At 46.4% G+C, this 21,070-nt stretch overlaps 1 protein-coding gene across 1 annotated transcript in view; it reads left to right on the top strand.

The window, feature by feature from the left end:
* LOC147636503 (protein transport protein sft2-like) overlaps window positions 1-21,070 on the top strand; it is a 29,945-nt gene that overhangs the window by 1,147 nt on the left and 7,728 nt on the right. The window lies entirely within an intron of this gene.

Raw genomic sequence — 21,070 nt, 5'->3', positions numbered from 1 at the left:
AGGATGGGCCACGGGAGGTATATGCAACACCATGTGACCCCATGTGTCAAGGTCGAGGGATCAAATGCATAGAAAAACTGCTCTTCGTTTGTGCATGGCCTTGAGTTGTGCCACAGGGGCTTTCAAGGGCTGTGGAGTGTGTGAATGAGATCTATCCAAATGTTGTTTGACAAATTTTGGTAGGCTTTTCTATGTTCTTTATGTAGAGCGTGTGCCAAATGGGCCACATTGCAAGGTAGATGAGCTCATCTCTCATTGTTGGACATGTCATCACTAGCCCATTTTACTCCATTTTATTTCCTCTTTTATGCAGTCATCTATCTGATGTAATTGGGTATTTTATCCCACATATTTTAGGCTATTTTAGACATTTGTCCTCCAACCCTACAGGCCGACCTAGTCTTTTGTGATGTATATAAGAACTGGGCATGTTTGCCATATAATTCATTCATTTTTTTGCTCCAAGTGTTGATCACTCTTGGCTGATTACCGTGTCTTTCGTGTTCTATATTGCTTCCGCTTTCTCTTCAACTGTTCTCACATGGTATGAGAGCTTAGAGCTTCTGTGCTTCTGCTAATCCATAGGAAGACTATGAGCCAACGTTTCACTTCGTTCGTGACCTGGTCGCCGACTTCATTATAACACGGAGTATTGTCCTTCTCAAGACAACCTTGCTTATCTCTTCACAAAACCTCTTCCTCGAGATACTATTGATCAGCTCCTTACCCGTAAGGGAATCGGACCCCCGTGCTGGAGCTGAGAGGAGGTGTTGGACATGTCAACCCATTTTACTCCATTTTATTTCATCTTTTATGCAATTATTTATCAGATGACCTCCTCTCAGCTCTAGCACGGGGGTCCGACTCCCATACGAGTAAGGAGTTCATCAATAGTATCTCGAGGAAGAGGTTTGGTGAAGAGATCGACAATGTTGTCTTGAAGGACAATACTGCAGTGTAATGATGTTGTCGGCGACCAGCTCACGAATGAAGTGAAAGCGGACCTCAATATGTTTGGTCCTGCCATGGAAGGATGAAGTTTAAGCCACTGCCAAGACACTCTAGGTTTAGGTGTCACGTGCATCCCGCACTTGGATGCCATGTGGACATATCTGAACAAGAAGGTGCAGGACCTAGAGTGGAAATTGGTCCCATGTGAGCCTAGTCTAGGACGAGTCAGCCAGGGTTCCACTCTATGCGTACGAGGTCAGGTGTGCATTGTCTTGCACATGAGGCAGTGCTAGTCCGTGTTGCGAGTCTCCCTGTGGAATGATGTCAGATGTTCTGTGTATCTGGTTTGCAACTGGATGTGCCAGACCTCTGTAGGCATGTAGGTTTGCATGTAGAGAAGGGGCCAGCCCATAGGGCTACCCAGATCAGAGCTTAGAGCTCTTGCATTGGGCATGGGGATGTATACAACCAACACCAAGGGGCCAGGAGGGCCCAGGCTGTGCCCACCAGCCATGGCTTGGGCTGGAAGGGCTGTCGGCCAGCCCTAGGACCTCTGACCAGGCAGCCGATAGGGCACCAGGCCCTTTGCTGCGTGTCGGCCAGGTGTGGGACAGCCCACACAGGCTGCCCAGCATCCAACCGTCTTGCTTGGGCTGGCTAGGCCTTGCGTAGTGTGAAAACACAAGATTTTATGGCATTTAATTGCTACTTTTGCTGGTCGTGGAGTTTTTCTATTGACCGACTTCAGTTTGCTAGTTTGCTGGCCGACCAGGGCTATAGGGGAGTATAAAAAGCCTAGCCACGTTTTCAGTCCATCATCTCATAATTCACAAAGGATTGCTGCCTTCCAAGGGCCAGGACAACCAAGGGGAAAGCTTCAATGAAGGTGAAAAGTGCAGGTCAAGATTTTGTCTTTATTTTCAGATTTACATCATTCTAATAAAGCAAATACACCATTCGTGGTGGCGGCTTGCCCTACAGAGGGTATTTGGGACCCAATACTCTCTCTCTCTCTCTCTCTCTCTTTTCAGCACATGTACTTTAGGTTTGTGTGTATATTCATCGTGAAAGATTGCTGAATTATGAGCATTGAATTTGCCGATTTGACCACGAAGCTTCCGCATGTTACAGTTGGTAAGAATACAGATAAGAGAATCCGTGAGTACATCAAGATTGCTCAACATCTGAAACAACCATAACAGCTCACAGCAGGTATCCAGATAAGCACAGTACTTAGCCTTAGTAGAAGATTGTATTCTGCTTCTTGGATCTCCAAGAAATAAGATAGGAACCAAGAGTGAAGCAATAACTATAAGTGGATCATTGAGTATCCTGATCAGGTGCCCAATCAACATCAGAGTATCCAACAAGCTGTAACATGCGGAAGCTCTGGGGTCTTCTTTCAGCCCTAAACACCATCTAGAACATGCTGATGCAAAAACGCAGACAGAAGGGAGAGGAGAGAGAGAGAGAGAGAGAGAGAGAGAGAGAGAGAGAGAGCTGGAAATTCACTACCCCTTTTGGAGTGACTCTTGTCCCTCGAAGGACGATTGGTTTTCAGCCTCCGGAAGCCTTCGGAAGCCTCCCACACACATAGTGGATGGTCAGATTGCACTCCGGAAAGGAAGTGCGTTTTCCTGCTATGGCGAGCTTCGACGACGAGAGAGACCAAGAACCTGTAAGAAGTCATCTCCTGTCTTTATGTTGACACCAGGGCCTTTGTTGTGGGTGTGCCCGCCCTTGTAGGTGTTTTCTCATTTTTCGTCACTCCCCGTATTTTTTCCCATTTTTTTCCTATTTTTCTTGGCATGGGAGACTGCCCTGTGATGGCAGGAGGACCCAGTTGCTGGCCGACTGCATCAGTACGCTTGTGTTCACATTATGGAGTTGGCCGAGTGGTCTGGACAGGTTGTGGACCTTTTATGCTGTGGCCGACTGCTGTGTGCAGGTCATGGGCTCCTTTGGTGTCCAGTCGACTGTCCTTGATGCAGGCCGACTGCATGCTTGGGGCCATATAAAATGGCCCCACAGCCCCTTGCCATTATTGTATCACTTCGGGATCTTCTTTGTGTATATAGAGCAAAGTTACACACCTCTATCTCTCTCTCTCTTATGCTGTTGTTTTCTGCATTGCGTTTGCTCTCGTGTTCCCAGATTTGGTCATCATCTCTGCTGCGTATTCTGACATGGTATCAGAGCCCTAGGCTCTTGATTGTTCTTGGGATTTGTGTGAGCAAGAGGGGGACTGTTGTATTGCTGATTGGTGGATTGTACGGGACTGTTTGGGAAGAGGAGAAGCAAGAGGACGGCGGGCTGATTTGCTGGACAGCCACTTGCAGGTGTAAGTTCTTCTTTGTTCCCACCCACGCACCCTTTTTCAGAGTACATCCTCACAATGGCAGATCTGTTAGAAATGGCCGAGAGGCATGTGAAGATCCCTACACTCCCCACATTCGCGGTGGACCGTTAGTTGGACGGGAACAACTATGGCATATGGAAGGTTATGATGGAATCTGTTATGGAGTCTTACAACCTCGCTGATTTCATCGTTGTTGGGGTTCCATGGCCGGAAGTAGAGGAAGGGGAGTTACCGTCGATCCGAAAGGACCGGGAGGCACAAGCATAGATGTGGGATCGTGTCAACGCCAGGGTTTGTTCGTTTATCTTCCTCAAATGCACACCGTAGGTAATCAATCATGTAAATCATATGACGTTGGCCAGAGGTATATGGCAGCATTTGGCTTCTCTTTACAACAGGGTATTGCCCATGAAGAGGATTTCCTTGGAAGTACAGATGCGGATTATGAGCCCTGCAAAGTCGTTGACGATGCGGGAGTATATTAACAAGCTGCAGGCTCTTCAGCAGGAAGTTCTTCAGGCTAGGAAGGAGATATCGTCAGAGGACATGGCCATAACGTTGTTGTCGCATTTGCCTTCTTAGTACTTAGTATTTTACTCGTCTTTGATTACCAGTGGCAGGCTCAACACCATCACGTGGGAGGAGCTTGTGCCCATGGTCTTGGACTAGGAGGAACGATTCACGAACCCTCCTCAGGGTGGAGGTTCGGAGGCCTTAATTGGCCAACGGTCGCAAGGCCGTAACACGGGCAAAGGGAAGGCTTCATCGGAGAAGTCTTCTGAGAAGAAGTCCGTCACTGACCGCGAGAAACTAAAGGCAGAGAGGATTTGGAATGATTGTGGCGAGAAAGGCCACTATTGGAGGCAGTGTCCCAAGCGGAATACCGAGAAGGGTGAAGATTCCTCAGCAGCAATCATGAAGACTCCGGCTTTTGTGCACCTGGAGGTGATGGACACCGATGTTTCATTTTCTTCAGGCAAGGAGGAGGTTGGAGGATTCTCCGCTACGGATACTCGGGAGTGGATTCTAGACAGTGGTGCTTCCAGGCACATGACTCCTTCCCGTTCAAATTTACAGGATCTCTGCAGGTATTCTGGTCACATTCTTACTGGGGATACATCCACTATCCCAGTTCACAGTGAGGGCAGATTGGGGATAGTTCCCGATGGCAGAGGGGGGAAGCATTCCTCCCAGGTGTTGTATGTTCCGTCACTTGGTTTTCATCTGTTGTCAGTGCATCAGGTTTGCAAGACTGGCGTACGGGTGGAGTTTGATGAGCATTTTGTTGCTCTCCGAGACAAAGCAACAGGCTAGGTGGTTTGGGAAGGCGGAGTGGAGAATGGAGTTTACAAGCTTTCAGCACTCTCTCTCCCAGGTCCTCAGGTTTGTGATAAGTGGCGGTCTGGTAATGGCCACTTAAGTGTGGATACGCTGCAGGTGCAGGCTTTCCGGGACGAGATGGTGGATAGCTTGCCAGTTGATCGTAGCAGTTGGCAGGAACTTTCTAGTACTGATGTTGGTGGTTCTTGTGTTCGTCAGTCAGAGGAAACTGAACAGGTAACTTATGCTCTGATGTCTTGTAGTATTCGGGACAAAGAAACTGCTGTAGATGAGGATGTTCTTTCCACGGGGACCTCTCGGAAAGCCAGGTAGGTGGCAGTTGATTACTTGCAGAAGGAGGTGCATACTCCAGGCTTTGTGGTTCCGGATTCAGAGGGGGTGGTGGACAAGTTTCAGAAGGCCTTGCGTGGTCTTCAGCAGGTTTCCAGGACTTGGCGTTGCACTGTAACAGGTGTTGATCCTTGTGAGCAGTGTGATGTCTCTTTGACTCAGAAGCAGAATGGTTCATTGATTCATGGTTGCAGATGACTCTTTGGGAGGCAGGATTGCGTATCCTATGGTTTCTGCGTTATGCGCAGGATCATGGACTCTTTTACACAGGAGGGGGATTGATTGATGGAGTCCGACTCAACGGTTGGAGTGACTCAGTTTGGGGAGGAGATCCGGACACGACGAGATCTACTTCAGGCCCAGGAGCAGTAAGAGGTAGTCATCTTTTGCCTTGTCGTTGACAGAGGCAGAGTACTGGGCTGCTTGTGATGCTGCTTGTGAGGTGGTGAGGATGCAGAGGTTGCATTGCAAGATTGGGCTTCCACTGGAGGAACCCATGGTCATCCAGAGGCACTTTGTTTGTGAACAGATCGTTGTTTGCTGATGACATCTTGCTAGAGTTCTGTTCGACGGAGGACAGTACGGTGGACCTCTTCACGAAGTCGCTATCTCAGGATTTGCTCAGGCGGCACCCCAACTCCCTGTGGTTGGTTTCATAGCCAGGAGCTGAGAGGGGGTGTTAGAAGTCATCTCCTGTCTTTATGTTGACACTAGGGCCTTTGTTGTGGGTGTGCCCGCCCTTGTAGGTGTTTTCCCATTTTTCCTCACTCTCCGTATTTTTTTCCATTTTTCCCTATTTTTCTTGGCATGGGAGGCTGCCTTGTGATGGGAGGAGGACCCAGTTGCTGGCCGACTGCATCAGTACGCTTGTGTTCACATTATGGAGCTGGCCAACTGGTGTGGACAGGTCGTGGACCTTTTATGCTGGCCGACTGCTGTGTGCAGGTCGTGGGAAAATGAACCTTTTTGAACTAGTTCACGACGTGAACTCTTTTGTGCCAAGTGTGTGCAAGGTTGATACCCTACATTCCTTTCATGCTCAGACACTCAATCACGCATTCAAAGGTCAGATGAAGTGAACGATCTCCATTTTACGTTGTATCCATTTTTTAGTAATGGATACCTTTATTTGTTTATTGCCATGGAAACCAAGGTGGTACTTTGGCACTTCTGGGCAGTTGTTGTTGCAAGCGTTTTAACTCCGTGTGAGAGTGCTTGATCTTTTCCTCCATCCAACCGAAGAGTGTTTCTATTGAGTCCTATGGATTGGGGTTTGTATCTGTGTCCATTTGTTGCATCTTACATCCAATTCCCTTTCCCTTGTTGGTTCGTTTCTTGGATACATTGTATTCATGACCCAGTTAGCCCGTAACTTGGCTTCGTGAAGTCGTTGACACTCTTCTACTAGGGCCCAAGCTTCTTCAAGATTCCTTATCTCCTCTTCAGCATTTGGGTATTCATCGACTCCTTTAGGAGTTGATGGTCTTTCCCCTTGCATTTCTTGGTCAAGCTCATTTGGTTTGAGCGCTTGATCCCTCTCTTCTCTTGATTGAGTGGATCTGGTGTCAATCGTATCTTCTTCAAATCCATCTTTAATTGTGACTCTGGTGTCACCCTTACCTACTTGAAGCTTACTTTGCCGTAGTTAGAAAGACGGATATTGACAGAGTGATCTTAGCCAGTTGGTACTTGGAAGGTGAGGCCATTCCTTGGTGGGCCCAATGGGCTCATGCCCACACCAGATTAGATATGGTAGCTTATATGTGGGACGAGTTTGTCCGCGACCTTAAGCAGCGGTTTCTACCGCCCCATTACCTTGAGCGACTCGAAGACGAGTTCAGGGGAGCGCGTCACAACGCGCAACTAGTCCTTCAGTTTGCCAATAGAATTTCGACTTTATGTTTGCAATTAGGCTTATCTGAATCGGACAAGAAAGGATAATTTTTGTATGGCCTTGACACGCAAATCTAGTGGGAGGTGCGTATGTTTAGGCCAGCCACAAAGACGCACTCTCTCTTGCGCAGAGTACTGAAATGAAGCATAATGGTGACAAGCCCAAGACTTCCCAGCCGGCTACTCCCAAGGCTACCGCCTTGGGGGAAAAGGCTAGAACCAAACGGGGTCTTCCCTAGGACAGAGCACGGGAGCCTTTGGCTCCAAGAACTCGAACAATGCGTCCAAGCTTACACCAGACCAGAAAGCGGAGGCAGGCAAGACGGGTGGCAAGTTAAGTACTGAGGAGATTTCTCAGTATAAGGAGGGTAGGTGTTTCTTTTGTCATACAAAAGGCCACACTTCTCGGGAGTATCCTAAGAAGACTAGTGCTCCAAAGACCGCCGCCGCAGCCTCCACAGCTTCGTGGTGAGCCCAGCTCCCACACAGACCCCAGTGGCTGTCCCTAATTCTTCAAATCCCAATGCTTTAGTTGGAGCGATCATTAGCCGGGAGCTCGAAGATAAGCAGAAGGGTGCCCATAACCCCAAACCTTGAGAGCGTGAATCACAGCATAAAGTTCCTTCTTAAGGGTTGGCCAACGAGTTTGAGTGTCGTCTAGCTTTTTACTTTCAAAAGCAACAGGTCTACCATTTTGAAATAGAGCAGTCCCGAATGGCATAGTTACTGGCATCAGTTTCAAGAACATAAGGCCGACTAGGATTAGTTTCAACAAGAACATAAGGCCGGCTAGGATCGGGTAATGCTAAGATAGGTGCTTCCTTGACTTTATCTTTCAAAAGTCTGAAGGCCATATCCAGATCGTTATTCCTAGTGATAGGTTGATTTGACTTACGTCCACGACCTTTCGATAAGTCGGTCATCGGTAGTGTGAGCTGAGAGTACTCTCGCATAGATTTCCGAAGAAAAACAACAAAACCGAGAAAAGAACGAAGTTGTTTCACTGTTCATGGTATAGGCCAGTCCAAAACCTTCTGAACTCGGTCATAGTCAATGCTCAATCCATCTCTAGTGATCTTGTGTCCTAAGTAAATGATGAAAAACTCACATTTACTTAATTTAGCATAAAGTCGCTTCTGTCTTAAAATAGTTAAGACAATCGTGAGGTGTCTAACGTGATCCTCAAGAGTACGACTATATATCAAAATATCATCCAAGAACACAACCACAAATTTTTCCAAATGTTCACGAAAAAGATCGTTCATCATCTGGTGAAAAGTGGCTGGAGCATTGGTTAACCCAAAAGGTAATACGAGAAACTCGTAATGGCCATACCTAGTCCGAAAGGCGGTTCGTTCGACATGCCTTTCATGAATACGTATCTGGTGATAGCCAGTACGTAAATCTATCTTCGTCAAATATTTCACTCCTGCTAACCGGTCAATTAGGTCATTTGATGTAGGGAGAGGATAACGGTTCTTAATTGTTAGCTTGTTCAATCTCTTGTAATCTATACACATTCTCCAGGTGTTGTCCTTCTTTCTCCTAAGCAACACAGGTGCACCCCAAGGTGATTTACTTGGACGGATTTGTCCCATCCTCAAATAATCTTCGAGTTGTTTAGCCAACTCATCTTCCTCAGCTTGGCTCATTTTGTAAGGTGGAATACTAACAGGGTGAGTACCAGGGATCAGGTCAATACGATGATCTATTGCCCTTTGAGGTGGTAAACCCGATGGCAGTTTCTTAGGAAATACATCTTGAAACGAATTAAGTATCTTTTGTAATTCTTTGCTTTTAAATACACTTAATTCATTGACATCCATAGAAGGTATGAGAAATGAAGAAAGTGGAATCAATACACAATGGAAAGCAGTATGCAAGAAAGAATCCATTATATTATCAAAATCAACTGTATGAGGTCCCTGAGAGAGATGTATACAATCACCTAAGATACTATACTGGGTGTTCCTATGTTCAAAAGAAAAAATATGACTAGACCAATCTATCTGGACTTGAAGAGTCTTAAACCACTCAATCCCTAATAACAAGTCTACATGTTCTAGGTGCATAATATAGCATTCCAGAGTATCTTTGTAGTCCTCAATTTGGAACGGTAGCATCTTCACCTTTCGATCCCTCATAGGTATGATCGCTGGGTGTTGTGTCAAGATCCAATTTTTGCACAAGTTGTAACTAACAAAACTGTGTGAGCTACCAGGGTCTAGAAGAATGTGGATTCTATGGCCATTCACTTCTCCATAAACTCGGAGAAGATCATGCAAGCCAAAAACTTTAGAGTTGAACAGACTAGTTAGTTACTCCTGAAGAAATCATAGATGTCGAGGACATGACATTTGTTCCACACGAACCTGAAAAGTTTCTGGATTTCGTGAAAGAAGATTGCGTAATACGCTTATCACGGAATACAAGATCAAGTGGAAGAATCGTGTTGAGGAGTACGCTACATGGGAGACATTGACTACTCTTCAGAGAGATTACCCTGGCTTTTTAGTGAGCTCAGGAGTGAGCTCTTAGAGGAAGGGAAGTATGTCATGTGCACAGTGTGTATCTACTGTGTGCTACACGCACACAAGACTAGCTTCGAGGTTTGGGGAAGCTTGGAGCTAGGCAGACTGATTGGCGAGCTGAGTTAGGGATAGACTAACGGGCAGGCACCCAAGTATGGATGGGCGGGCGTCCAAGTGTGGTAGCCCGATGACCGGCCAAGAGCCTATAAAAGGGTGGCCAAGGTTAGTCATTAGTCATATAGAGTCTCGCGTGACTTTGTGAGAGCTCTATGGTCAGGAGCCTGGATCTAGTGCAGACGTGCACCTGCTTCATGTAGCTGAGGCCGGCAGTAGTCTCGAGGCCCGCGAGGGTAGCTTCGTGGCGGTATGGGATGTCACGAGGTAGAGATTGGTCGGTACGTCCATCTAGTTAGCTCAGCTCGTGGCTCGGTGGGGACAGCCAGGTCTTGTGGGCTTGCTCACGGTTGTCGAGGTTGGGAGGTGAGTCAGGCATGCACCCCCTTCACGTTTGTTTCGTTTGTTTGCAGGTTTCGAGTCTTGTACCAGGAGCATTCTACGAGGTGATTCTATGGGGATTTAACAATCCCCCTTTGCTAAACTTGATGACGGGATTTTAACCTGTTCTTGGATGACTATCATCATCCCATGCTTTTCCCGAAGTCCCTTTGTCATCCATCCATCTCTGGCAACCCTTTTCACTGAAAACCTGGCTTAGTCTCCAAAACCACTTTGACTCTGAATAATGTCTATGCATCTGTTCCATCTAGTCCCCAATCCAATCCTACCTTGACTCTGAACACTGTCTTAAAGACCCACTTGACCCCAATAACCTATTGATGCAGAGGCCGGTCCACAAGCTCCCATGTACGATTCCTCTCAATGGAATCAATCTTGGTCTCCATGGCTGCCCACCACTCTGGAAGAGCAAGAGCCTCTTTAGCTGTAGTAGGCTCATATGACTGTATCACTGTACTCATCAGGGCGATGTTACAAGAGTGACGAAGCTGATGTAATCTCCGTGCCCGTGTAAGATTGTGCTGAAGAATTAGCAAGGCGATGAAGTTCCATATCGGAGAGATGAGAATCATGAATAGTGGTTTCCAGCTATCGTGGAATCTTGGGGGCAATCCTCCGTTGCAGAGGAGCAGGAGGAGGAGAAGCCGAGGAAGGAGGGGGTGGAGTGGCAGGAGGTAAAGAAGTTGATGGTTGTGACATGCGGGGGATTGATCGTAGTAATCACAACCTTAGGCTAAGCTAAACTTCACTTAATGATGCTTAAGAGATAGACAATTAGTGTCAATGCAATGCAATGCAGCTATATTAGATGAATGGGTTACAATGAGATCTAAATAGATCTATGATGTTGTCCTAGATGAAGATCCTTCTCGGGATGAAAGGGATATGATGAATGCTGATGATGAGGACTGTTCCTTGCTCCAATGCTGAGGTCCACCAATTGGCTGCCGGCTTCCCTCGATGTAGGAGAATGAGCATGACTGAATACTGATGAATATGCTGAATGCTTATGTTGTTGATGAACTACTGTCTCCCCTTTGCTCCCTAATAGGAAATGCTGAGGAGAAGACGTTCAAAACTGAGATGCCTGACTGAATGGGAGATGCGCTTCTTATATATGCTGAGATGATACTGGTCAACCAGCCTCGTTGCTATTGGCCGGATTCCTAAATGCTCACGACTACGTAAATGCTTACATGCTGCTGTTGGCTGCCAAATAGGTGCTGTCGGCTGATGTCAGAACTTCATGTCGGCTACTGTCACGTGCATCCCGCACTTGGATGCCACGTAGACATATCTGTACAGAAGGTGCAGGACCTAGGATGTAAAACTGGTCCCATGTGAGGCCAGTCCGGGACGAGTCAGCCAGGGTTCCATTCCAGTCGTCTGAGGTCAGGTGTGCATTGTCCTACACATGAGTCCAAGGTCAGGTGTGCATTGTCCTGCACATGAAACAGTGCTAGTCCGCGCTGTGAGTCTCCCTCTGGAATGATGTCAGTGGTTCTGTGTATCTGGTATGATACTGGATGCCAGATCATTGTGTAGACAGTAGGGTTTGCATATAGGAAAGGGGGCCAGCCCATAGGGCTACCCCAAGGACTCTTGTGGGCATGGGGAAAGTGTTAAGACAACCCCCATAAGGGCCAGGAAGGCCCTGGCTGTAGCCACCAACCATGGGAGGGCCATAGGAGGGCTGTAGGACAGCCTTAGGGCTCTTACAAGGGTAGCTGACTCCTAAGGGACTGTAGGGCAAGTGTGGGGCAGTCCACACAGGCTGCCCAACATCCAGGCTTGAGACATCTGGTGGCCAGCATTTAATGTATGTATGCGCAGCATTTTCTAGTATTTTCTAGCATTTTATGCTGTATTTTACAGTCGTGGAGCAATTGTGAGACAGCCGACTGCTGTAAACTGGCCGACTGGCTGTCCAGGAGGGTATAAATACCCATGCTTCATTTCAGTTCATTTATCTCATCATTCATCAAGTGCTGAAGCTGAACCAAGGGCCAGGACAGCCTAGAACAAGCTAACGCAGAAGGGGTGAAGGATTGAAGGTCAAGGGCAGAGATCCATCTTAGTCAAGAAGGTTCAGTACTTTTTCATTTTGTTGGAATTGAAGGAGAATACCCCACACAGGTACACTGATTTGTCTCATAGGCCGAGTTCGGTCTTTTGGAAGACGTTAATAAAATCTTTCTTTCTTTCTTTCTTTCTCTCTATTTTTCTGCACATCTACATTCAGTTTTGTGCGTTAATTTCGTAGCGACAAGTGTACTGAGTTCTGAGCATTGAAGTTATTGATCTCCCCTGAAGCTTCCACATGTTACAGCTGCCCACAAGCCTTGCCTAATGCTTAGATGCTGGTGTGAATGCGCTAAATATCTGGATGATACTGAAATGCTTTTGCTTAATGCCATAATGCTCTGCTAAATGTCTGAATAAAACCTGGTACTCCTGAATGTTATCTGCTTGATGTTGATGAATGCCTAGATGATGCGATGTCACTTGTACACCGACTGGGCATGCATGTGACATTCCTCTCTTCTAAACTGTTGCTGGGTAGTGTACCTGGTAACCTTTTGACTCCTTTGTTGATCCTTCTCCACTGAAACCACTGCCCCCTTTTGACTTGTTCTGCCAGGACTGAGGTCGACTGTAGGAGTTGAATCCTTTGAGCCAAAGACTTGTCTAGCCTGGGAATTGAATGGCAAATGCTGCTAAAACTGCTTGGAAATACTTGAGTCACCCCTGACCTGTCTGTGGAATCCTTTCACACACCAGCTTCGTCGTTCTTGAACCTTTGTTGAACCTCCTGAGGCGATGTTGGAGCCACTTCTGTCTTCTTATGTGGAAGAGAACCCCGTAGTGCCAGTTGAACCTCAAAACTCCATTTACTCCTTTGATGATGGATGTCATTCTTCCCCAGAGAACTCATGGGTAAAACCTGAATGCCTTGCAGATGCGGGACTGATTGCTAGGATGACTACATGCTGATGCAAGCCCTGTGTAACCCTATATGCTGTGCAAGAATGCAATGGATGGGTTACTGATGCATGCCTAAGGGGAAAACCCTAAGGGTGGCCTGCAAGATCTTCAGAATTGGATTTAACCGGGTGGATGTGACTAACATGCTGACTTATTGAGTGACTTTTGGAAGGAACATGAACTAAGACTGGTTACCTTGTGACGCTCTGATACAAATGTGACATGCGGGGGATTGATCGTAGTAATCACAACCTTAGGCTAAGCTAAACTTCACTTAATGATGCTTAAGAAATAGACAATTAGTGTCAATGCAATGCAATGCAACTATATTAGATGAATGGGTTACAATGAGATCTAAATAGATCTATGATGTTGTCCTAGATGAAGATCCTTCTCGGGATGAGAGTGATATGATGAATGCTGATGATAAGGACTGTTTCTTGCTCCAATGCTGAGGTCCACCAATTGGCTGCCGGCTTCCCTCGATGTAGGAAGAGGAGGATGACTGAATATTGCTGAATATGCTGAATGCTTATGTTGTTGATGAACTACTGTCTCCCCTTTGCTCCCTAGTAGAAACGCTGAGGAGAAGACGTTCAAAACTGAGATGCCTGACTGAATGGGAGATGCGCTTCTTATATATGCTGAGATGATGCCGGTTGGCCAGCCTTGCTGTTGTCGGCCAGATTCCCAAATGCTCACGACTACGTGAATGCTTACATGCTGCTGTCGGCTGATGTTAGAACCTCATGTCGGCTGCCCACAAGCCTTGCCTAATGCTTAGATGCTGGTGTGAATGCGCTAAATATTTGGATGATACTGAAATGCTTTTGCTTAATGCCATAATGCTATGCTAAATGTCTGAATAAAACCTGATGCTCTTGAATGTTATCTACTTGATGTTGATGAATGCCTAGATGATGCCATGTCACTTGTACACCGACTAGGTGTGCACGTGACAATGGTGGAGAAGGTGGTGGTGGAGTTGGGGTGGCCGACGAGGAAGAAGAAGGGAGCTTGATGGCAAGCTCAGGATGAGAGAGAGAATCATTTGATGAGGGTTTAACAAAGTGAACATTGCGAGAAATCACCAAGGATCACAACTCCGGATCCCATAATCTGTAAGCTTTGGAATGAGAGCTATATCCAAGGAATTTGTAGTTCCTAGACTTAGGATCAACTTTGGATTTGTCAGAATCAGGGATATGAACATAGGCATCACAACCAAAAACCTTGAAATGAGAGACGGAAGGTTCCTGTCCAGTAAAAGCCTCCTCTAGAGTCATATGAGTGTTGGAGAATGCATAGGCGGAAGCATAAACAGTACAACAATGACAGGGAGCAAAAGAGATGGAGAGAGTTGGACAAGATCACCTTTTATAACAGCAATAAGCTTTACAATGGCAATAGCCAGCAGTGGTGTTGAACTATGTGCATGGGAATGGACTACAAGAAGTGAACAATGAGAAGACCCCTTTTATAGTGCATATGACCTGGCCGACAGGTTTAAGACGTAAAAATTATGTGAAAATAGATAAAATGCCCAATAAATAGGCAGAGTCCCATAACACTGAGATGCACAATTCTAACAATGAGGAGTCACAGAATCATGTTCAACATTATCACGTACAAAGACCAAGTAAGAACAAGTTGATTTCTTTATTGCCTTGGAAATAGAAATATGGCTTACAATTGGTATGGTACTCCCAGTGGTACATGCATCTATACAAACTTCCCTACCCCTATGAGCAGAATTTACTTTCTTCTCCTTAATGCAAAATCTTGGGATCCAAACGATAATGCCAAAGGCATCCCAGTATCAAATCACATCTCGTAAGCAGTGCAACTAGGAAGTCTTCATGATCCAAATAACCGTGAATTTGATGGATGTGACTTTAACTTCTTTGCTCTCAAAGGCGGCATCTCCATGAAAATCCATGCTCAATTCCTCGGGCTTTAACCCAAGAGCAGTAACCATGTAAATGGATATAAAGTTATCTGTAGAGGCATTATCAAAAAAGGAATAAGGCTGTTTGATCCTTCAACTTGCCCCAAGCCTTGCATAAAATTCTGCTCTTTGGTTCATGTGCAATATTACCATGTACATTGGGTATGACATTCACACTTGGTTTTGCATCCTACACTGTCACGTGTACACCTAGTAGGTGTGCAAGTGACATGGCATTCTTAGCACTCATAAGCATTAAGCAGATCATTAAGTAAAGACATTCTAGTATTGAAAGAATGGGTACTATGTTGAGATACCCACTCAGAAATGATGCAAGAACTGTACAACACTGTATAGGGACAACAAGCATAAAGAAGAACAGAAGATCACTGCTGAATATCACCAGAAAAGGTAGTACATCATGTGGAGCAGCATGAGGGAGGTCCCGTAGATGCTGCCTATCATTGCAGAAGCTGAAAAATGAGATGATAATGATGCTAAGCCAAGCCACCTATATATATATGTGGGAGAGGAGCTGGTCGGCCAGCTGTAGCAGGCCGACAGCTTGGCTATAGCAAAGAAATGCTAAAAATGCCTAAAAAATACCAAAAAATGATGGATAATCTCTGCTAAGATATGCAAATGCAGGGCTTCATATGGAGCCAGATACAAGCATGAATATGCATGAGAAAGTCCATCTGGGGATGAAATAATTTCCAACACCTCCTCTTCAGCACCAGATGGGTGGACCAACTCCGGCACGTTGCAAAAAATCCTCCAAAGAGTCTGAAGGAACAACCTCCTCGTAAAAGGTACAGAGCTCTCGAAGATATGGTACATCTGAATACCGAGAAGGTCTCTGGAAGAAGCCACGAGAAGATCAAGAAGACGAAACAACAGGATCAATCTGGAGCGAGAAGCCCTCAGGAGATGGAACCATAGATGGCTCCGAAAAATGCGGTACCTCCTCTGCATCTGCAGCAAGTATCGTGACCGAAGTAGAATCCTCCTCTGAAGAAGAAGGAAATGAAATAACCACTGGAACAAACTGATTATCAGTGATAGCTGAATTTGCCAGGTTCGAAGTAGGAACAGGCTCCATGATAGTGGAAGATGCCTCCTCTGAAATATAAGGAGGAGAAGCAACTGCCAGGAGAGAAGCTGCCAAAGTAGGAAGCTCCAGAATATGTGAGGATATCTCAACAAAATCATCCACCTGCTCTGTAGAAGAACCATTATCCTCCTCTGAAAGAGAGGAGAGAAAATTTGCAATAATAGTATCAGCATGTAACAGCACAACAGAAGGAAGATACGCATCCAAAGGGATTAGAGGAACTGATAAGGTCGCTGTCAGAAACTCCTGTAAATAATCCTCTAGGGCACTAACTTCTAAATCAGAAGTCTCCTGTGTGACCACCAGGATGGACTCATCCTGCTCCTGGAAAGATGAAAGAACTGTTAGAATACGTAGCGGAGATGATGACCAGATCTGGGAACACAAGAGCAAAACGCAGTGCAGAAAATCACAGCACAAGAGAGAGAGAGATAGAGGCGTGTAACTCTGCTCTATATACACAAGAAGATCCCGAGTATGATACAAAATGGAATGGGGGCCATGGGGCCATTTTATATGGCCCCAAATACCCAGTCGGCCTGTGCTAAAGGCAGCCGACTGGCCCTGAACCTCCACGACCAGCAAATACAGCCAGTCGGCCAGCTGTCAGCAGTCGGCCATCATAGATATGGAGTCGTGGGCCAGTACCATCAGTCGGCCAGCACATGGGCCCTCGTGCCAACCCCGGGAAGCCACCCAAGCCATAGAAAAAATAGGGAAAAATGGGGGAAAAATACGGGAGTGGGGAAAAATGAGAAAACACCTCATAAGGGCGAGAACACCCACAACTAAGGCCCTGGTGTATAAAAATAGACAAGAGATGACTTCTAACACCCCCTCTCAGCTCCTGTCTGTGAAACCAACCACAGGGAGCTGGGGTGCCGCCTGAGCAAATCCTGAGATAGCGATTTCGTGAAGAGGTCCACTGTATTGTCCTCCGTCGAACAGAACTCTAGCAAGATGTCATCAGCAACGATCTGTTCATGAACAAAGTGCCTCTAGATGACCATGGGTTCCTCCAGTGGAAGCCAAAACCTACAATGCAACCTCTGCATCCTCGCCACCTCACAAGCAGCATCACAAGCAGCCCGGTACTCTGCCTGTGTCCTCGACAAGGCAAAAGATGACTGACTCTTATTGCTCCAAAAAACTGCTCCTGGGCCTGAAGTAGATCTCCTCGCGTCCGGATCTCCTCCCCAAACTGAGTCACTCCAACCGTGGAGTTGGATGGAGTTGGACTCCATCCAACAATCCCCCTCCTGTGTAAAAGAGTCCATGATCCTTCGCATGCCGCAGAAACCACAGGAAACGCAATCTTGCCTCCCAAAGGGTCATCCGCAACCATGAGCTCAACTGCCTCATCAGGAAGCTCCCGTCCAATCTGGTGTCCATCAACCAGATCAATGAACCATTCTGCTTCTGAGTCAAAGAGGCATCACACTGCTCACAAGGATCAACACCTGTTACGGTGCAAAAACAAGTCTTGGAAACCTGTTGAAGACCACGCAAGGCCTTCTGAAACCTGTCAACCACCCCCTCTGAATCCGGAACCACAAAGCCTGGAGTATGCACCTCCTTCTGCAAGTAATCAACTGCCACCTGCCTGGATTTCCGAAAGGTCCCTGTGGAAAGACCATCCTCATCTACAGGAGGTTCTTTGTCCCGAATACTACGAGACATCAGAGCATAAGTTACCTTTTCAGTTTCCTCTGACTGACGAACACAAGAACTACCAACATCAGTACTGGAGAGTTCCTGCCAACTGCTGCCATCTACTAGCAAGCTATCCACCATTTGGTCCCGGAAAGCCTGCACCTGCAGCGTATCCACACTTAAGTGGCCATTACCAGACTGCCACTCATCACAAACCTGAGGACCTGGGAGAGAGAGTGCTGAAAGCTTGTAAACTTCATTCTCCACTCCGCCTTCCCAAACCACTTGGCCTGTTGCTTTGTCCCGGAGAGCAACAAAATGCTCATCAAACTCCACCCGTACGCCAGTCTTGCAAACCTGATGCACTGACAACAGATGAAAACCAAGTGACGGAACATACAACACCTGGGAGGAATGCTTCCCCCCCTTGCCATCGGGAACTATCTCCATCCTGCCCTCATTGTGAACTGGGATAGTGGATGTATCCCTAGTAAGAATGTGACCAGAAAGCTTGCAGAGATCCTGTAAACCGGAACGGGAAGGAGTCATGTGCCTGGAAGCACCACTATCTAGAATCCACTCCCGAGTATCCGTTGCCGAGAGTCCTCCAATCTCCTCCCTCCCTGAAGAAAATGAAACATCGGTGTCCACCACCTCCAGGTGCACAAAAGCCGGAGTCTTCATGATTGCTGCTGAGGAATGATACCAGTTGAATGGGAGAGATAATTAGGGTTAGGGTTTCATGTGGGAGACATACACACAGAGAAGAAGGGAGAGAGAGAGAGAGAGTTGTGGGGATAAGTCAACTCATAATATGAGTGTGTGACTCCCCTATCACACATGTATATTGCACTAGTACACATAGTGCACTTAGTACATTAAAAGTACTAAGTGTACTATGTACTATAACTTATGGGCTTGTACACACTACAAGGGTGGGCATAATGCCTTTACCCCAACAACCTCCCACTTAAAGGCAAAGTGCCCTTAAATGAAGGAAAAGAAAAAATCAGCATGTACATGATAATATACAATGCCATATCAAGGCTGAAACTGGCCTCATCCAATGCCCATCAAGTGTCTGCAATGAGCAAACCGCTCCGGAGGCAAACTCTTTGTCAACAGATCAGCCGGGTTGTCATCCGTATGAATAATAACAAGCTGAATTTGCTTGTTCTCTATCACCTCTCTGATGAAGTGATACTTCACATCCACATGCTTCGTCTTTGCATGAAAGACAGGGTTCTTTGCCAACTGGATGGCACTCTGACTGTCACAATGCAACAATGGAATATCCCCTGTATAGTCCAAATCAACCACTAACCGAGATAGCCATAATGCCTCCTTGCAAGCCTCTGTGGCTACAATATACTCGGCCTCTGTAGTAGATAAGGCAGTGCACTTCTGCATCCTGGATATCCATGACACAGCACCTCCTGTGAATGTAAACACATAACCGGTAGTGGACTTCTGGTTATCTGGATGACCGGCATAATCCGAATCCGTGTAACCATGCACTAATGCATCCTGTTTGCCAAAGCAAATGCACATATCCTGTGTGCCCTTCAGGTATCTCATGACACCTTTCACTGCTTCCCAATGCTTCTTGCTAGGGTTGGCCATGTATCTAGAAACCACTCCCACTGCAAATGCAATGTCCGGCCTAGTAGCAACCATGGCATACATGAGACTGCCACAAGCTGAAGCATACGGAATCTTGGCCATATCAGCCCTGCCACTATCTGACTGTGGGCTGTCCATAGCACTGAGTTTCACATATGGAGGCAAAGGAGTACTAGTCTTCTTCCCCCCGTCCATATTGAACCTCTGCAAAACTTTGCCAATGTATTCCTTCTGAGACAAATACAACACATGCTGATTTCTGTCCCGAAGTATCCGCATACCCAAGATGTGATTTGCATCACCCCAATCCTTCATATCAAAGGTTTGATGCAGCCTCTTCTTCAAGGCATCCATCTCTTTACGAGATTTCCCGGCAATCAACATATCATCAACATACAAGATGAGGATCAATAGACTGCCATCCAAAGCTTTCTTGGTGTATAAGCAGTGATCTATGTTACTTCTCCTGAAATTCTGGGATTTCATGAATGTATCAAATTTATGATACCATTCCCTTGGTGCCTGTTTGAGCCCATAAAGACTCTTTTTCAGCTTGCATACAAGCTTCTCCTTTCCAGTCACTGCATAACCCTCTGGCTGTTGCATATATATCTCCTCATGGAGATCACCGTCAAGAAAAGCAGTCTTCACATCCATCTGAATCAAATCCAGATCATCATGTGTAACCAAAGCTAACATAGCTCTAAGTGTGGTCATTTTGACCACTGGAGAGCAGATCTCATCAAAGTCCACACCATATTCCTGCTTGAAGCCCTTAAGCTTTGCATCAGGTGCAACTTTGAGCCTGTAAACCCACTTGCATGGCAAAACCTTCTTGCCTGTAGGCAAATGCATCAACTTCCATGTTCCATTTTTGTGCAGAGAATCCATCTCTGACTTCATGGCACGCTCCCAAAGAGCCTTGTTTGCCCTCTGTAAAGCCTCCTTATAACATGAGGGCTCCCCACAGTCAGTAAGCATCAAGTAGTTAACCCCTGGAACAAACCTGTCAGGGGCTCTGGAGGGTCTTGTGGACCTCCGTACCCAATGACCATCATTTGCAGGTTGCTGTCCAGCCTGCATATCACCTATTGGTGGCTCCTGTTCCATGCCATAAGGCTGAAATATCATGCCCGGTATCTCCTCTAACTGTGGTATATCCATAGGGATATCTTCTGCCATCTCTGGCTGTCCATTTGGACCATTTTCAGCACCATTTAAGGGCTGGTTTTGCTGCTGTAATGGCTGATTTACAGCTTTTGGTTGTTGTCCATGATGTCCATCATCATCAAAGATGACTCTGCCAGGCTCCTGTTGCCTTGCAGGCTCCTTATACATGCATGTTTCATCAAAAATGACATCATTGCTTCGTATAATCTTTCTATTCACGGGATCCCAAAGTCTATACCCCATTTCACCTCTGTCACCATATCCTAGGAATATGCATTTGTGAGACTTAGGATCAAGTTTGGTGCGCATTTCCCTGCGTATGTGCACGTACGCAACGCAACCAAACACTCTCAAGTGCTTGTATGACGGAGGCTTCCCTGTCCATACTTCCTCTAGCACTTTTCCACCAAGCCTCGTGTTAGGTGACCTGTTTATAAGATGAATGGCTGTCATAACAGCTTCAGCCCAAAAACCATGAGGTAACGCAGCATGTGACAACATAGAACGGACCTTCTCCTGAATGGTCCTGTTCATCCTCTGTGCTGTCCCGTTTTGTGGAGGATCATAAGGAGTAGAGAGCTCCCTCTTGATGCCTTTAGCATCACAAAAGTCCTGAAACTGTTTGGACATATACTCTCCACCATTGTCGGAACGCA

This window comes from Cibotium barometz, chromosome 8 (assembly GCF_041138505.1).
Source record: "Cibotium barometz isolate CiBa-2024 chromosome 8, ASM4113850v1, whole genome shotgun sequence".
Classification (NCBI taxonomy): Eukaryota; Viridiplantae; Streptophyta; class Polypodiopsida; order Cyatheales; family Cibotiaceae; genus Cibotium; species Cibotium barometz.
The sequence above is the reverse complement of the archived record's forward strand: the minus strand, read 5'-3'. Positions and strand labels throughout refer to the sequence as shown.